This window comes from Sorex araneus, chromosome 1, assembly GCF_027595985.1.
Source record: "Sorex araneus isolate mSorAra2 chromosome 1, mSorAra2.pri, whole genome shotgun sequence".
Taxonomy (NCBI): domain Eukaryota; kingdom Metazoa; phylum Chordata; class Mammalia; order Eulipotyphla; family Soricidae; genus Sorex; species Sorex araneus.
In genome coordinates this window covers 351538094-351555098 of record NC_073302.1, presented here as the reverse complement: position 1 = coordinate 351555098, position 17005 = coordinate 351538094, and positions in this window count along the sequence as shown.

Here is a 17005-nt window from a genome sequence, read left to right as displayed (position 1 = left end):
AAAGAAATGGAAACAGTTCTCTGCTCATGGATAGGAAGAATTAACATTGTCAAAATGGCAATACTCCCCAAAGCACTATACAGATTCAATGCGACCCCTATAAGGATACCCATGAAATTCTTCAAAGAAATGGATCAAGCAATCCTGAAATTCATATGGAACAACAAACTCCTATGAATAGCTAAAGGAATTCTTGGGAAAAAGATGATGGGAGGCATCGCCCTCCCCAACCTCAAACTCTACTACAAAGTGGTAATAATCAAAATAGCATGGTACTGGAACAAAGGCAGAGCTGCAGACTAATGGAACAGGGTGAAATATCCCTACATGCAACCCCAAATGTATGAACATCTAATCTTTGATAAGGGAGCAAGAAATGTAAAGTGAAACAAAGAAATTCTTTAACAAATGGTGCTGGCATAACTGGACAAATACATGCAAAAGAATGCATGTATTTGTCCAGTTATGCCAGCACCATCGACCTGACACCATGCACAAAAGTCAGATCAAAATGGATTAAAGACCTCAACATCAGACCACAAACCATAAGGTACATTGGAGACAAAGTCGGCAAAACCCTCCATGATATTGAAGCTAAAGGTATCTTCAAAGATGACATGCCACTGACCAACCAAGTGGAAACAGAGATAAACAAATGGGGCTATCTTAAACTAAGAAGCTTCTACACCGCAAAAGATACAGTGACCAAAATAAAAAGACAATCTATGGAATGGGAAAGGATGTTCATCCAATACTCATCTGATAAAGGGTTACTATCAAGGATATACAAGGCAATGGTTGGAAGCTGCAAGAAGAAAACATCCAACCCCATAAAAAAATGGGGCAATGAAATGAACAGAAACTTTCTCAAGAAAGAAATATGAATGGCAAAAAGGAACATGAAAAAAATGCTCTTTATCACTAATCATCACAGATATGCAGGTCAAAACAACTATGAGATACCACCTCACGCCACAGAGACTGGCACACATCTAAAAGAACAAAAGCAACCAGTGTTTGCTCGGATGTGGGGAGAAAGGGACTTTCCTATACTGCTGGTGGGAATGCCACCTGGTTCAGCCCTTCTGGAAAACAGTATGGATGCTTCTCAAAAAATTAGAAATTGAGCTCCCATTTGACCCAGTGATACCACTCCTGGGAATATATCCCAGAAAGGCAAAAAGGTATAGTCGAAATGACATGTGCACTCGAATGTTCATTGCAGCACTGTTTACAATAGCCAAACTCTGGAAAAAACCCGAGTGTCCGAGAACAGATGACTGGTTAAAGAAACTTTGGTACATCTACACAATGGAGTATTATGCAGCTGTTAGAAAAGATGAAGTCATGACCTTTGCATATAAATGGATCAGCATGGAAAGTATCATGTTAAGTGAAATGAGTCAAAAAGAGAGAGACAGACATAGAAATATTGCACTCATCGATGGAATATAAAGTAACGGAATGGGAGACCAGCACCCAAGAATAGTAGAGATAAGTACCAGGAAGTTGGCTTCTCGGCTTGGAAGCTGGCCTCACATGCTGGAGAAAAATGCAGCTCAGATAGAGAAGGGAACACCAGGTAAAGTGTGATTCGAGGACTCGCTGGGGGTGGGATATACGTGCTGAATGTAGATTAAACACTATGGCCACTCAATACCTCTATTGCAAACCACAACACCCAAAAGGAGAGAGAGAACAAAAGGGAATGCCCTGCCACAGAAGTGGGGAGGGGGAGGGGATGGGGGGTGAGGGGATGGATATTGGGATCATTGGTGGTGGAGAATGGGCACTGGTAGAGGGATAGGTACTCGATCATTGTATGACTGAAACACAAGCACGAAAAGTTGTAAGTCTGTAACTGTATCTCACAGTGGTTCATTAATAAAAAATAACAATAGTTAAAAAAGACATAAGTACATCAGAAAAAAAGAAGAATTTAAGTAGTTACCGAGGGTTTGGGACTTTAGGGAGATAGACATTTACAGAACTCATGTGGACAATTTGATACAATAATCCCTTCTACTATTTTGGGTGATATTCAGTAAAAAATGTATGTTTTGGTGTATGGTTTGGCATGAAATAGTAGCTCAGTGGACTAGAACATGGCTTTGCATGCAGAAAGCCAGATTTTACCGCATGATCCCCCGAGCGCCAGAGCCAGGAGTAATTCTAGAGCACTGGATTGGGAGTGATCCCTAAGCATCAACAAGGTAGCTAAAAATCAGACAAACAAAAGGAATCTGTGTTGTTCTTCATTCAGGGGGCTTGATTTTCTTCCTTTCTAGGGAAGTTTATTTAAAGCTTAATTGTCAAATTGATCAAAACTTTCTTCTCGGACAAATGAAAAACAGGACAATGTTCTAGTTAACTTATAATGGGGTCATTAGCAGAAAGAAAGAGGAACTGTCTAGAAGAATATCTGAGACACAGTTACAGTACCTGGGTCATGACGATAGGCCTGGCCTACTAGACAGAACCTTGGGTTCAATCCCAGCAGCCCACGGTTCCCTGAGTATCCCTGTAAACAACGAGCCAGGTGTGGCCCAAAGACCAAAACCAAGAGATATCACTAGTATTTAAGTAGGAAAATCAATGCAAGAATGAAAATGTCAAGTTACAATAGGAATTCGATCAAATTTCTCTAAAGCAACTACTACTTAGGATTGGAGCGATAGCAGAGTGGGTAGGGCATTTGCCTTGCATGTGGCCAACCAGGGTTCGATTCCTCCGTCCCTCTCAGAGAGCCAGGCAAGTTACCAAGAGTATCTCACCAGCATGGCAGAGCCTGGCAAGCTACCTGTGGTGTATTCGATATGCCGAAAACAGTAACAACAAGTCTCACAATGGAGACTTTACTGGTGCCCGCTTGAGCAAATGGATGAACAACGGGACAACAGTGCTGCAGTGCTATACAGTACTAAAGCAACTACTATAATAGTTGGTTGGAGTTACCATCTTTTAGATCAAATGCACACACCCACACTTTTTAATCAGTTTTCCATAAGTTAACTTGTCATTTTATAAGGCAAGTTAAGTGAAGTTAAGTGAGCAAAGCAAGCTACATCCAAGGCCTAAAACAGCATTTTGAGGGAGCTAGAGCGATAGCACAGCAGGTAGGGCATTTGCCTTGCACATGGCTGACCCGGGTTCGATTTCCAGCATCCCTGATGGTCCCCCAGGCACCTCTAGGAGTAATTCCTGAATGAAGAGCCAGGAGTAGCCCCTGTGTATCGCCAGGTGTGACCCAAAAAGCAAAAAAAAATTAAAAAACAACATGACGTTTTAATTTTTATACGTTTGTTGCTGTGCATTGTTTCCAAATTTGAATATTTATTCCTGCACTCATTTTATGTGACAATGCTAAAACTGCTCTTAAAGCAATTTCTTTAATGCTCCATTTCTATTTTGGTGTAACAATTTGCTACTCCTGACACATAGGCTGAAACACTGATATTTTTAAACTAGAGGTTCTGTGTAATTCAGCACGATCTGTTTTAGAGATAATGAAACTAAGCTTCAAATAAGTTCACTAATGGGCAGCAGTGAGAGTATATGAGACTGCAGCAGAGACTCCTAGCACCACAAATGGTCCCCTAAGCCCTCCAGAAGTGGTCTCTAAGCACAGGGGTAATCCTGTATGGGGTGGGAAGATGCATCCCCGGAGCCGGGCCCCAGCCCTGGTGCCACGTGGCCCCTGAGTATCTCTGGGGTGACCCTGAACAGCAGGGCCTAAACAGCAGCACATCCTCACGTACCAGCATTAACAACCCCTCCTTCAGCTGAGAATTGCCTGATAGTTGCTTGTGAATCCCCAGAACACAAAGAAAAATGTAGCTTTCTCATAATCTGTCAAATTCAACCAAAAGGCACATCTGAAAAACCATCTGAGATGATCTGAAACTTGGAAATAGCTTCTCAAGGACAGATGCCAGAGCTTTCTTACAGCCCTGCTGAGTCCCCCCCCCCCCGCCGCTGTGCCAGTCCATAAAGCCGTGGCAGCAGGTTCTCAGTTTCATGCACATGATTTGCAGCCAATAAACCAGATAATCTCAGAGATCATCGTTTACTTTCCAGTTTGTATCTAACCCAGTCACTCTCCCGAACACTGCCTCGAAGTCCCTGACTTCTTTTTTTTTCCAGTAAGGAAATTTTATTTATTTATTTTTATTACAAACTTATGAACTTTCATGTTTGCATTTGGTTTACATCCCTCCACCAGTGCCCATCCTCCCCCACCAATGTTCCCAGTATCCCTCCCACCACCACCACCCCAACCCTCATCACCGTGTCATGCCTCTGTGGCAGGGCATTCCCTTTTGTTCTCTCTCCTGTTGGGTGTTGTAGTTTGCAACAGAGATATTGAATGGCCTTCATGTTCCATCTATAGTCTACTTTTGGTATGCAGCTTTAAACCTGAGCGGGTCCTCACAAAATTCTCTACTAGGTGTTCCCCTCTCTATCTCTGCTGCCTTTTCCCCCAGCATGTGAGGCCAATTTTCAAGCAGTGGGGCAGACCTCCTGGTTCTTATATCTACTACTCTTGGGTGTTAGTGTCCCATTCTGCTACTTTATATTCCATATATGAGTGCAATCTTTCTATGTCTGTCTCTTTGTGACTCATCTCACTCAACATGATATTTTCCATGTTGATCCACTTATATGCAAATTTCATGACTTCATCTTTTTAACAGCTGCATAGTATTCCAGTGTGTAGATGTACCAGAGTTTCTTTAACCAGTCATCTGTTTTTGGGCACTCTCTTTTTTTCCAGATTTTGGCTATTGTAAACAGTGCTGTAATGAGCATACAAATGCAGATGTCATTTCTACTGTACCTTTTTGCCTATCCAGGATATATTCCTAGGAGTGGTATTGCTGAGTCAAATGGGAGCTCAATTTCTAATTTTTTGAGAATCATCCATACTGTTTTCCAAAAGGGCTGAACCAGTCGGCATTCCCACCAGCAGTGAAGAAGAGTTCCTTTCTCCCCACATCCGTGCCAACACCAGTTGCTTTTGTCTTTTTGGATGTGGGCCAGTCTCTGTGGTGTGAGATGGTATATCATTGTTGTTTTGATCTGCATCTCCCTGATGATTAGTGATGTCGAACATTTTCTCATGTGCCTCTCAGCCATTCGGATTTCTTCTTTGGGGAAGTTTTTGTTCATTTCATCACCCCATTTTTTGATCGGGTCGGCAGTTTTCTTCTTGTGGAGTTCAACCAGTGCCTTGTATATCCTTGATATCAGCCCCTTATCGGATGGGTATTGGGTAAACATCCTTTCCTATTCTGTAGACTGTCTTTGTACTTTGGTCACTGTATCTTTTGAGGTGCAGAAGCCTCTTAGTTTAAGGTAGTCCCATTTATTTAACTCTGTTTTCACTTGCTTGGTCAGTGGCGTGTCATCTCTGAAGACACCGTTGGCTACAATGTCGAGGAGGGTTTTGCCGACCTTGTCTTCAATGTACCTTATGGATTCTGGTCTGATGTTGAGGTCTTTAATCCATTTTGATCTAACTTTTGTACATGGTAGTAGGTGGAGATCTGAGTCCATTTTTTTTGCATATAGCTGTCCAGTTTTGCCAGCACAATTTGTTAAACATGCTTTCCTTGCTCCACTTCACATTTCTTGCTCCCTTATCATAGATTAGATGATCATATACTTGGGGGGGGGGGGGGTGTCAGAATATCAACCCTGTTCCATTGGTCTGTGGCTCTTCCTTTACCGCTAGAGTCACGCCTTCAACCTGCCCTCAGCGCCATCTTGCCACCTCCAACAGTGAAGAATCCGGGCGTTCTGGGGATGGATCTTTCCTCCCCACCCTGTCTTCCTGCACGGAATATGGCGGCGGCAGCAACTTCCACATGGCAGGAGCCATCTTCTAAGACTCCGAACCCAGAGGTATACGGTTTTTACACTTGGGGCTCCTAGGGAATCATGGGAAGTGGGTGTAACCGGCACGCCCTCGGCCCAGATAAATTCAGAGCTGCTGAGAGTGAAACGGACCCTCTGCGCCTAAAGACTTTGATTCCAGAGACCTAACACATTTGGGCGTCCAGCGCAGCTTCTTAGAGCAATGCACTGGGACTGTGAGCTGGGCTATGCAATTTCTGGCAGAATTTTCCCTGGACTTTATACAGAAATCCAAAACCTTAACATCTCTTAATTGTCAGCAATGTGAAACGGTTCCTTTTTTTTTTACACAGATAAAAAAAATTTTTTTATGTTTTTTTAAATTTTTTAAAAATTTTTAATTAGTGAATCACCGTGAGGGTACAGTTACAGATTTATACAATGTTGTGCTCATGCTTCCCTCATACAAGGTTTGAGAACCCATCCCTTCACCAGTGCCCATTCTCCACCACCAGTAAACCCAGCATCCCTCCCATCCTCCCCAATCCCATCTCCCCCCACCCCACCCTGCCACTGTGGCAGGGCATTCCCTTCTGTTCTCTCTAATTAGCTGTTGTGGTTTGCAATAAAGGTGTTGAGTAGCCACTGTGCTCAGTCTCTAGCCCTCATTCAGCCCGCAACACCCTTCCCCCGCATGGCGCTCGACTACATTATAGTTGGTGATCCCTTCTCTGAGTTGCCCTTTCCCCAGAATGTGAGGTCAGCCTCCAGACCATGGAGTCAACCTCCTGGTACTTATTTCTACTATTGTTGGGTGTTAGTCTCCCACTCTGTTATTCTATATACCACAGATCAGTGCAATCTTTCTATGTCTGTCTCTCTCTTTCTCACTCATTTCACTCAGCATGAAACTTTCCATGCCGATCCACTTATATACAAAATTCATGATCTCCTTTTTTCTAATAGCTGCATAGTATTCCATCGTATAGATGTACCAAAGTTTCCTCAACCAGTCATCCGTTCTAGGGCATTCGGGTTTTTACCAAATTCTGGCTATTGTAAACAGTGCTGCGATGAACATATAAGTGCAGATGTCGTTTCGACTATACTTTTTTGCCTCTCTGGGATATATTCCCAGCAGTGGTATTGCTGGGTCAAATGGGAGCCCAATATCTAATTTTTTGAGAATCGTCCATATTGTCTTCCAAAAGGGCTGAACTAGTCGGCATTCCCACCAGCAGTGTAGAAGGGTCCCTTTCTCCCCACATCGTCTCCAACAGCTTTTGTTGCTTTTGTTCCTTTGGATGTGTGCTAGTCTCTGTGGTGTGAGGTGGTATCTCGTGGTTGTTTTGATCTGCATCTCTCTGATGATTAGTGATGTAGAGCACTTTTTCATGTGCCTTTTGGCCATTCGTATTTCTTCCTTGGTAAAGTTTCTGTTCATTTCTTCACCCCATTTTTTTTTTGCTTTTTGGGTCACACCTGGCGATGCACAGGGGTTACTCCTGGCTTTGCACTCAGGAACTACCCCTGGTGGTGCTCAGGGGACCATATGGGATGCTGGGAATCGATCCCGGGTTGGCCGAGTGCAAGGCAAACGCCCTACCCACTGTGCTATCACTCCAGCCCCTTCGCCCCACTTTTTGATGGGGTTGGATGTTTTCTTCTTGTAGAGATCAACCAGTGCTTTATATACCATTGATATCAACCCCTTATCTGATGGGTATTGTGTAAATATCCTTTCCCATTCTGTGGATAGTCTTTGTATTCTGGCCACTGTATCTTTTGTCGTGCAGAAGCTTTTTAGAAACGGTTCCTTTTTAACAGGTCTGACTTGGGGGAACTCCAAATAATAACAGTGAGTTTTTGTTGAAATATTGAAGGTTATTAAAGTAGCAGCCATTTCTCTGGATTGCGAACTAAGCAACAGCCCCACGCCGGCCGAGAAGAGGAAATATCCCTCTTTCCCGGTTGTTTCCCATTTTGAGGGAGAAACGTGGCATGGCGTCCACCATGCTATGAGGCGCGGGAAGGGGGATGAGGGGAAAAAAATAAAAGGAAAAGAGAAAAGGGGAAAAAAAGAGTTATGTACTTGGAGCAGTGGGGCTACATATCTCTTCATTCTCAGCAATGGAAAACTAATTATCAAATGCTTCCTTGGTAGTAGGGCTGTCTTTCTTGGGGGGAAACTCCAACAACAATAGTGAGTTTTGTGTTGAAATATGGAACGTAATCGAGGTAAAGAGAAAATGAAGTGAAATTCATCAGTTATACAGTTGGGGTGGGGGGCGGGGGTATACTGGGGTTTTTGGTGGTGGAATATGGGCACTGGTGAAGGGATGGGTGTTTGAATATTGTATAACTGAGACATAAGCCTGAGAACTTTGTAACTTTCCACATGGTGATTCAATAAAAATTTTTAAAAAATAATAATCCGGACGTTCCGGCAGGCACTGAAAGCCAGAGACTGCTCCGGACCCCATGTGGGCCAACAACACCGGGGTGCCAGACGGAGAAGGTACAGCCAGCATGCCTTCTCCAGATAGAGCCCCGGTGACATTGAGCTTCTACTAATAACTGGGTTTTGTTACATTACTTCTTTTCATTCATTAGTGAACCACAGAAAACCTTTGACAAACGAGTCATGATTTAACTCTTTTGAAAATTATACTTTAATCTACTTTACCACAATTAAAATAATCAACTTTAGCTAGTATCAGCTTTTGCACTTGGAAAAATAAGAACATCATCATCTGAATTTAGTCTACTTTTTGTTTGTCTCTTGACTAAACAAATAGAACAGCTTCTGATCTGTGCAGAAGGAGTTGGCCCACAGGACTGGAGCAGCTTTCCGTGCAGCCCAGCACCACAATAAACCAACAACCCTCTCCGTAACAAGCCACATGTGGCCCTCAAAGCAAAATGAAACAATACCCCGGAGAGCTGATAGAGCTGACAAACTTTCTATAAACATAAGCATGTATTTAAATCGTTGTAGAGATTTGAGAAAAACTGGCTTCTTCTCTGCCCTTCGCAACTTCTTCCAATGGGTCCAGACCTTACCCACAATTGATGGTTAATTTTCATATGTGTCTACACTCAGTCATTTCTGGTTGCCATTCAGAATATTTCTTTCCTATGCCGCTAAGGTCAGTGGTGTTTAAATAGCATTGTTGTGCTTTTCTTTATGTACTCTCGTTCTCCAAAGGGTATGTGTAATGGAATCTGCAGCAGGTGCCACAGACAACTCTCACTGTCAGCAATGTTGCGTGAACGTTCGTTCAGTCGGAGGCGCTGAGACAAGGAACACGGAAGAAATGTATTTCATGGAGGGTCTAGGTTCTCTCTGACTCTTAGACAAAGGTAGAGAGCCCTGTAGTCTCCTTTTATTGATCATGGTACCTCTAAAGGGCGCAATACAGTGACATCATCAAAGGCATCAAAAAAAGTTACAGAAAGAACATTGAGACAGCGGAAACATATTGTTTCGTTGTACCTGTAGGCCTGTAGCCTGGGGAAAGGATACAAAGCCAGAACTGAAACCTTTTTTGGGCTACAGGCACCTGGATTTACATTCCAAAGACTAGGCTGGGCTGCCACCTGAAATCTACACTTCAAATACAAGGTGGGCAGGCACCTGAAATCTATATCCCAAAGACTAGGCTGAGCCAGAGCCTGCATTTTGCAATCTCAAAGGTCAGGCCTGGCTAATACCTGAGATCTGCATGTCAAAACCAGCCAGTGAGATCTGCATGTCAAAACCAACCACTTCAGTGAGAAAAGGAAAACTGCTCTTTTCAATATATTGAAATTATTTTCTGAAGGCAGCTTGAAGGGGGAAAATGTTCCTGTCTGTAGTACAGTCTATGTGGGCTCGCCCTGATAGCTCAGTCCATCCCCAACACAGCAACACACACTAAGGTTTTTCTCTGCTAGAGAGCAGAGAATTTAAATCGTTGTAGAGATTCCCACTCTGCCCAAAAGTGGGAGGCAATCCTTTTCTTGCGTTTCCAGTAATATGGCCCCCAAAGGGCCCCAAAGGGCTGGAGCAATAGCACAGTGGTTGGGTGTTCACCTTTCACGCGGCAACCTGAGTTCGATTCCACTGCCCCTCTCGGAGAGACCGGCAAGCTACCAAGAGTATTGAGCCCGCGCGGCAGAGCCTGGCAAGCTATCCGTGTGTATTGGATATGCCAAAAACAGTAACAATAAGTCTCTCAATGAGAGACGTTAGTGGTGCCTGCTCGAACAAATCGATGAGCAACGGGATGACAGTGACATGGCCCCAAAAATCATGTTTGTTGTACTGATTTATGCCTCAAAGGGGTTCACTGAATAAATTTTTATTGTCTCCTTACTCTGTTCATCAATATTTTTTAAAGATAATAATACTTGGGACTGGAGCAATAATAGTATAGTGGGTAGGGCACTTGCCTTGCACATGGCCAACCCAAGTTCGATCTCCAGCACTCCATATGGTCCATGAGCACTGCCAGGAGTGATTCCTGAGTGCAGAGTCAAAAGCAATCCCCAGGGAAGAATCAACCCCCATTGCAAATCTCTGAGGTCCCAGAGATTCTCTTCCATGTTTGTAGTGTGGCAATAAGAGAAAACCTTCGTGGGCTGGAGTGATAGGACAGAAGGGAGGGTGTTCGCCTTGCAAGCAGCCAACTCAGATTTGATCCATGGCATCCTGTAAGGTCCCCAAGCTCACCAGGAATGATCCCTGAGAACAGAGTCAGGAGTAGGCCCAGAGCACTGACAGGTGTACCCCCCCATCCTCTCCCCAAAAAGGATGGAGCCTTCCTTTGTCGCAGGATTGGGGGCTGGATCAAGCGGGGTCACACATGTGGCTTCCGGGAGTGTCTATACTCCACTCGATGACCTCTCTATGCTCTGTCCAGCGACCAAAGCTGCAGCTTGGAGAGCAGGGCACCTTGGGATAAGATTCCTCAGATATGGTGAATCTGAGAGCTGAAGCTTAGCCCAAGTCTTTCTCTGTCAGAAGTAAATCTCTTCCCCAGGGAAGACATGATAATTAACACAATAAGATCCAAGTCCAATAAAAATTTTAATGCAATATATTTTAGATGCCAGAGCTGAAAACTTATTTATGCAAATGAGAATAGGCAGCATATTATATTGTATTAAGTGATTTGAATTTCTTTATTTGCATAGGTTAAAATAATATAGCCATCAATCATTATAAATTGACTTTTATTGATCTATTTTCTGATAATCCCATTTGCCATTCCTTTAAGTTTTGTTGAAGCAAGCAATATGAAATAAATTTGTTATGTACTGCCAAAGGGCAGGCTAAGGGGTGGGAGGGAACCTGGGGACAATTGTGGAGGGAAGGGGACATTGGTAGTGAAATTGGTGTCAGAACATTGAATGCCTGAAACAACTACGCTGTGAATAACTTTGTAACTCAGTGTCATCGCAATATTAAATAAATTGGATTTCTTTGAAAGGAAGTAAGTCTCATCTCATAGAAGCAGAGTGCACAACAGCTCTTCTCATTTCTGGCTGGATTTGGTTTTTATTTTTCTTAGTTACCCAAGAGAACAGTCACCTTGGCAACTTGAGTAAATTATTTCCATGGAAACCTAATCAAGTCGGAGCAGAAGCTAAATTAGAAGATCACGACCTGCATATTACGGTCTCTCGAAACTGCAACTGTTCTAAACGGAAAGGAAACTTTGCTGTATTTTCATAATGCCATTTCATACTCCATGAAGGCACCTGGCGTCCACTTTCCTTTCTCCTTCCATTCTGTTCTCCCCAACGGCTCAGTGTGTCTTCGTCCCAGCCAGCTCCAGGCCTGCTAGGAACACTGGTGCCTCAGAGCCGGGTCCCAGCCATGAGGACCCACATTTCATGGCCAGACTCTGGGCAGTATCTCAGCACAAAGGCACGGAGACCGCGGACACTTGTCCACCTTGCAAAAGTGACTTTCCGTAAAGAAGCCCAAGCCACTGAGCTATCAAGTCCAGAGTGTGTGCTCATGACTGACTGAGCACCTTCTTCAGAGACAGCGCAGGGTTCCAGTCATAAGCAGCACCTGCCAACAGTTTGGTGTGAGCCTTCCTGCACAGATGGACTGGTAAGCTGAGGAAACACTGACGGTTTTTCCCCAAAAAGGAAATATAACTGGAATATAACTGCTAGAGTCCCTGCAGGAGGCAAGAGAGACTGGCCAGTTTATTATGTTTCTTGTGACTTTTTTACATTAAAGAAACAGGTGGAACCCCGCAATACCACTTCTGGGAATATATATCCCGAGGATGCGAAAAAGCACAGTAGAAAAGGCATCTGTACCTATATGTTCATTGCAGCACTGTTCACAATAGCCACAATCTGGAAACAACCCGAGTGCCCTAGAACAGACAATTGGTTAAAGAAACTTGGTACATCTACACAATGGAATACTATGCAGCTGTTAGGAGAGATGAAGTCATGAAATTTGCTTACAAATGGATAGACATGGAGAGTTTCATGCTAAGTGAAATGAATCAGTAAGAAAGGGACAGGCATAGAAGGACTTCACTCATTTGTGTAGTATAGAATAACATCACATAAGGCTGACACCCAAGGACAATAGGATTGCCAAAGGTCAGGAGGATTGCCCCATAGCTGGTAGCCTGCTTCATGAGTGGAGAGTAGAAGCAGATGGAATAGAGAAGGGATCACTAAGAAAATGACGGCTGGCTGGGGCTGGAGCGATAGCACAGCGGGTAGGGCGTTTGCCTTGCACGCGGCCGACCCGGGTTCAAATCCCAGCATCCCATATGGTCCCCTGAGCACCGCCAGGAGTAATTCCTGAGTGCAGAGCCAGGAGTAACCCCTGTGCATTGCCAGGTGTGACCCAAAAAAGCAAAAAAAAAAAAAAGAAAATGACGGCTGGAGGAATCAGTCTGGATGGGAGATGCATGCCGAAAGTAGATAATGGACCAAACATGATGACCTCTCAGTGTCTGTGTTGCAAGCCATAATGCCCAAAAGTAGAGAGAGGGTATGGGGAATATTGTCTGCCATGGAGGCAGGGGGAGGCTGGGAAAGTGGGGGTATACCCGGGATATTGGTGATGGGGAATGTGCACTGGTGGAGGGGTGGGTGTTTGATCACTGTAGATTGTAACCCAAACATGAAAGCTTGTAACTATCTCACATGATTCAATAAAATTTTAAAAAGAAAAAAAAGAAACAGGTGGAAATGTTACATAAACAGAGATAAATTCTCAGGAATGGAGAAATAGTGCAGTGGGTGTTACTTTGAACACAACTGACCCCAATTTACTCCCTGGAACCAAGGGAGAAGAGAGGAAGGGAGGAGAGGGGAGGGGGAGGAGAAGAGGAGGGGGAAGGGGGAGAGAAGGGATGGGTGATGAGGGGTGAACGCTAAATTCTTTCTCAAGTAGATGTAGTCTGGCTTTTAGGTATCCAGATTATTCTCTCTATAGCTAGTCCCATTCCTTCTTCTCCAAGCCACTTTGAAGACTGAAGAAATTTCATTTTTATCTTAACCCATCCATGGCAAATTCAGAGGATTTGCTGAGCAAAGACCATGGTCTCGCCAGCAAGGCCTGCCCCACACCTCAGAGCTCCTGCACGAGTGAAGTGACACTGCCGGTCCTTTAGCAGAGAGGTCACGACTGAGAGGAAGCTGCAAGAGATCTGCCACCCCCAGGCTTTTGCAGGACCCAGACACCAGCCACGTTCTGGGCCAGCAGGGACATGTTGGTCCCCCTCCATAGGAACTCTTGAGAAATATCCAGGAATCAAGATTGCTGCTTACATGTTTTTCTTTAGGTAATTTAATGAAATGTAGTCATATTGACAGTATTTTTGGAATAAAGCCAGTATTCCCCCATGCTATGTTAATGAAGTAAGAGATTCTTGCTATTTACTTCATAGCTCTTTTCATAGGTAAAACACATTTAGAAAGTTAGTTTATTTTATGTGTAAAAAAAGTGAGTTAGGAAAGATAGCACAGGGTCAGGACACAGACCTTGCACACAGCCAACCCTATGGTTCTTTCCCGGCCAGGGAAAGACAGCCAGGGGTCCCTCCTGTGCACAGAGCCAGCAACAGCTCTGAGGATCCTCCAGCAGAAAGAAAAAGAAAAAGAAAATGTAAAGTCTGCAACTCACTTTCAAATGGTCGGTCCAAATAAGATGTTATGACTGTAGCTAGAGAAGACAAATATAGGGGTCAGAGAGATAGCACAAAGATTAAGGCACATGCCAGGTTCAAGTCACATAACCACCTGATCACATGATCTTCAGGGCCAGGCCCAGCAGCATTGCAGCCTCAGGCCTTTCCATTGGTCAAGAAACTCCAGGCGAGCCCCAGGTCCCTGAGCACTGTAGCAGGCTGACCTCTACTTTACTGGGAAACCCCCATGGCTCCTGCTCTCACCAACGTTCCTCCAGCAGAAGTGGATGTGGGAAAGCCACTCCCTCCCCACGCCCCCCTGGCCCAGAGCTGCTTTGGGCTGCCGCATCAGAGACAGATGGACATGCCACCACTCCTACCAGAGCAGCAAAGCACAGGTCCCGACCAAGTAAAGGGTGCCAGGAGGGCCTGCTCAGGATGGGAGATGCAGGCTGAAAGTAGACTATAGACCAAACATGATGGCCACTTAATACCTCTATTGCAAACCACAAGACCCAAAAAGAGAGAGGGAGGAAAAGAGAATGCCCTGACACAGAGGCAGGGTGGGGTGGGGGGGTGGGAGGGAGGCTGGGACCATTAGTGGTGGAAAATGGGCACTGGTGGAGGGATGGGCACTTGATCATTGTATGACTGAAATGCAAGCATGAAAGTTTGTACCTCACGGTGATTCACTAATAAAAAATTTTAAAACTATACACTGTAGAAGTGTCATCCCATTATTCATCGATTTGCTCAAGCAGCACCAGTAACATCTCCATTGTGAGACTTGTTACTGTTTTTGGCATATCAAATATGCCACGGGGAGCCTGCCAGCTCTGCCGTGCGGGCAGGATATTCTCGATAGTTTGCTGGGCTCTCAGAGAGAGACAGAGGAATCAAACCCAGATTGGCCACATGTAAGGCAAACGCCCTACCCACTGTGCTATTGCTCCATCATATTGAAATCAGGTGGGCGTCTTATTCACTCTGTCTGGCATCGCTACAAGAACACCAGGCTGGTGGGGGATGGGGTGGGGGCAGGGAGAGAGCCAAAAGCAAGAGAGAACACAATTTCCCATATCCAGCATCCAATTTCTAGCATGGCTGCCCCAAGCATTACCAGGTGGCCTTTATGAGCCCCAAACACCACAGGATCTGAGCTTGGGGCCTTCAGGCCTGCACTTATTGCCAGGAGTAATTCCTATACTTTTTTTAATACTTTTTTTTTAAAGACCACCAGAATATGGTGGTCTTTAAAATATACATTTAAAAAAAAAAAAAACCTACCATTTTTTTGACTAAAAAAAAAAAAAAGCACAGGTCCCAGTCATACATGATAAAGGGCATAGCAAGGACTCAGGTTCCACTTTATTACACACCCAGCAAGGTGAAGATGGCTCAAATATGGTGTCCAATTCGGAAAAAAAAAGAGAATGTAGGCCAAATGGAAACACAAACTGTACCAATAAATGAAAACCATTTGCCATTGTGAAAGAAACTAAAGGTTTTTGTTATCCTTAGTAATGAATATCAGTAATGCTCTCAAGTCAGGGGCAATGAAGTTGTAAAGTGAAAGAGCTAAAGGATTGTGGTACTCTAAGTGATAAGATCTTCCTTTGAGAGAGACACTTAGTTTTTGAAGAAAAAGACTAGTTCTTCCCTCCAACCATGAGCAAAATCCTGTTGTGCAAACTTAGAGCCCTTTGGGATGGAGAACTGCCCTGGCTGGTCTGCCCTGGGCACTCTGATTTAGATTGAAGCAAATTTTATTTTACTTAGGCACTTTGTAAACACAAAGCTCTCAGTAAAGAGGTGCAGGCATTCAGGGTTCCAACTCTGCCCATTATCAGTGTCCACATCCATTCGCCCCTGATTTTTGTTTAAGTTTCAGGGAGACATTTTACTCCTTCATTCAGTAAGCACGTGCTGAACATCCATAAAGGTCAGGTCCCAAATACATGGACTGTCCCCTCTGAGGTGTCCTGTGGGGTCCCAGAGAAACATCTCCCAGCCCGTATGTAGCGGGATCAAACGATTTCAGGTCATTGGTTACAAACAATGACAGAACCAGTGATTGGTATTCAACACTGGAGAAAGTTTCTATCTTGAAAGGGGTTGGAGGGAGAGAGCACCCAGAGCTAACAGAAGAATGAAACGGAGAGGAAAAAGAAAGTTCCAGAGAAGCAGGAAGGACAGGGTGGGCAGATCATGGGCCCCGGAGGGTTGGTGGGTGTTCGGCAACTTAAGAAAAAAGTACTTTAAACTTAGACACTATTGCAACCATATTACCCAAAGTATATATGTATATATATATATATATATATACATTTTTTAACTTTTCTGAATCTTAAGGGCTTAAGGTATAGTTCAACAGGCTGAGAGCATGGTTTGCCTGTGGCAGACCCTGATTTGACCCCCACCGCTGCTGGGAGTGACCTTCATAGAGACTCGGGAGAGGCCCTGAGCACTACCAGCTACTAGTCCCAAGCAAATGAGCAAATACATCCAGTAAGGAGCCTTCAGCTGTGGAGAGGCGCTGCACTGTGGGACTAACAGGAACTGATATCTGTTAGGAAGATGATGACTCTGTGATGGCAGAAGAGGAACACAAAAGACTGAACAAGAGTGGTTCGAGGTGTGCTGGACTCTGCAAAGTCGAGACCACGGGCAAGGACACTGAGAAAGATCTCCAGGAGTTCACAGCAAACATGAGAAAGATTGCAGGCAGTCACCCCGCAGCAGAAAATTAACCCTGGCTGACAGCCAACCAAGGAAATGAGAACCAAGGCCTCATAACCACAAGGAATGGAGTCTGCCACCAACCTGAAACTTGAGGAAACAAATCCCTCCCCCAGGTTTCAGATCAGAGCTGAGGAAGCCCAGGAAGTTTGTTTGTGTAGGAAAACCATATACTAAGAAGATAATAAAATTCCTGTCACTGTCACTGTCATCTCATTGTTCATCGATTTGCTCGAGCGGGCACCAGTAACAGC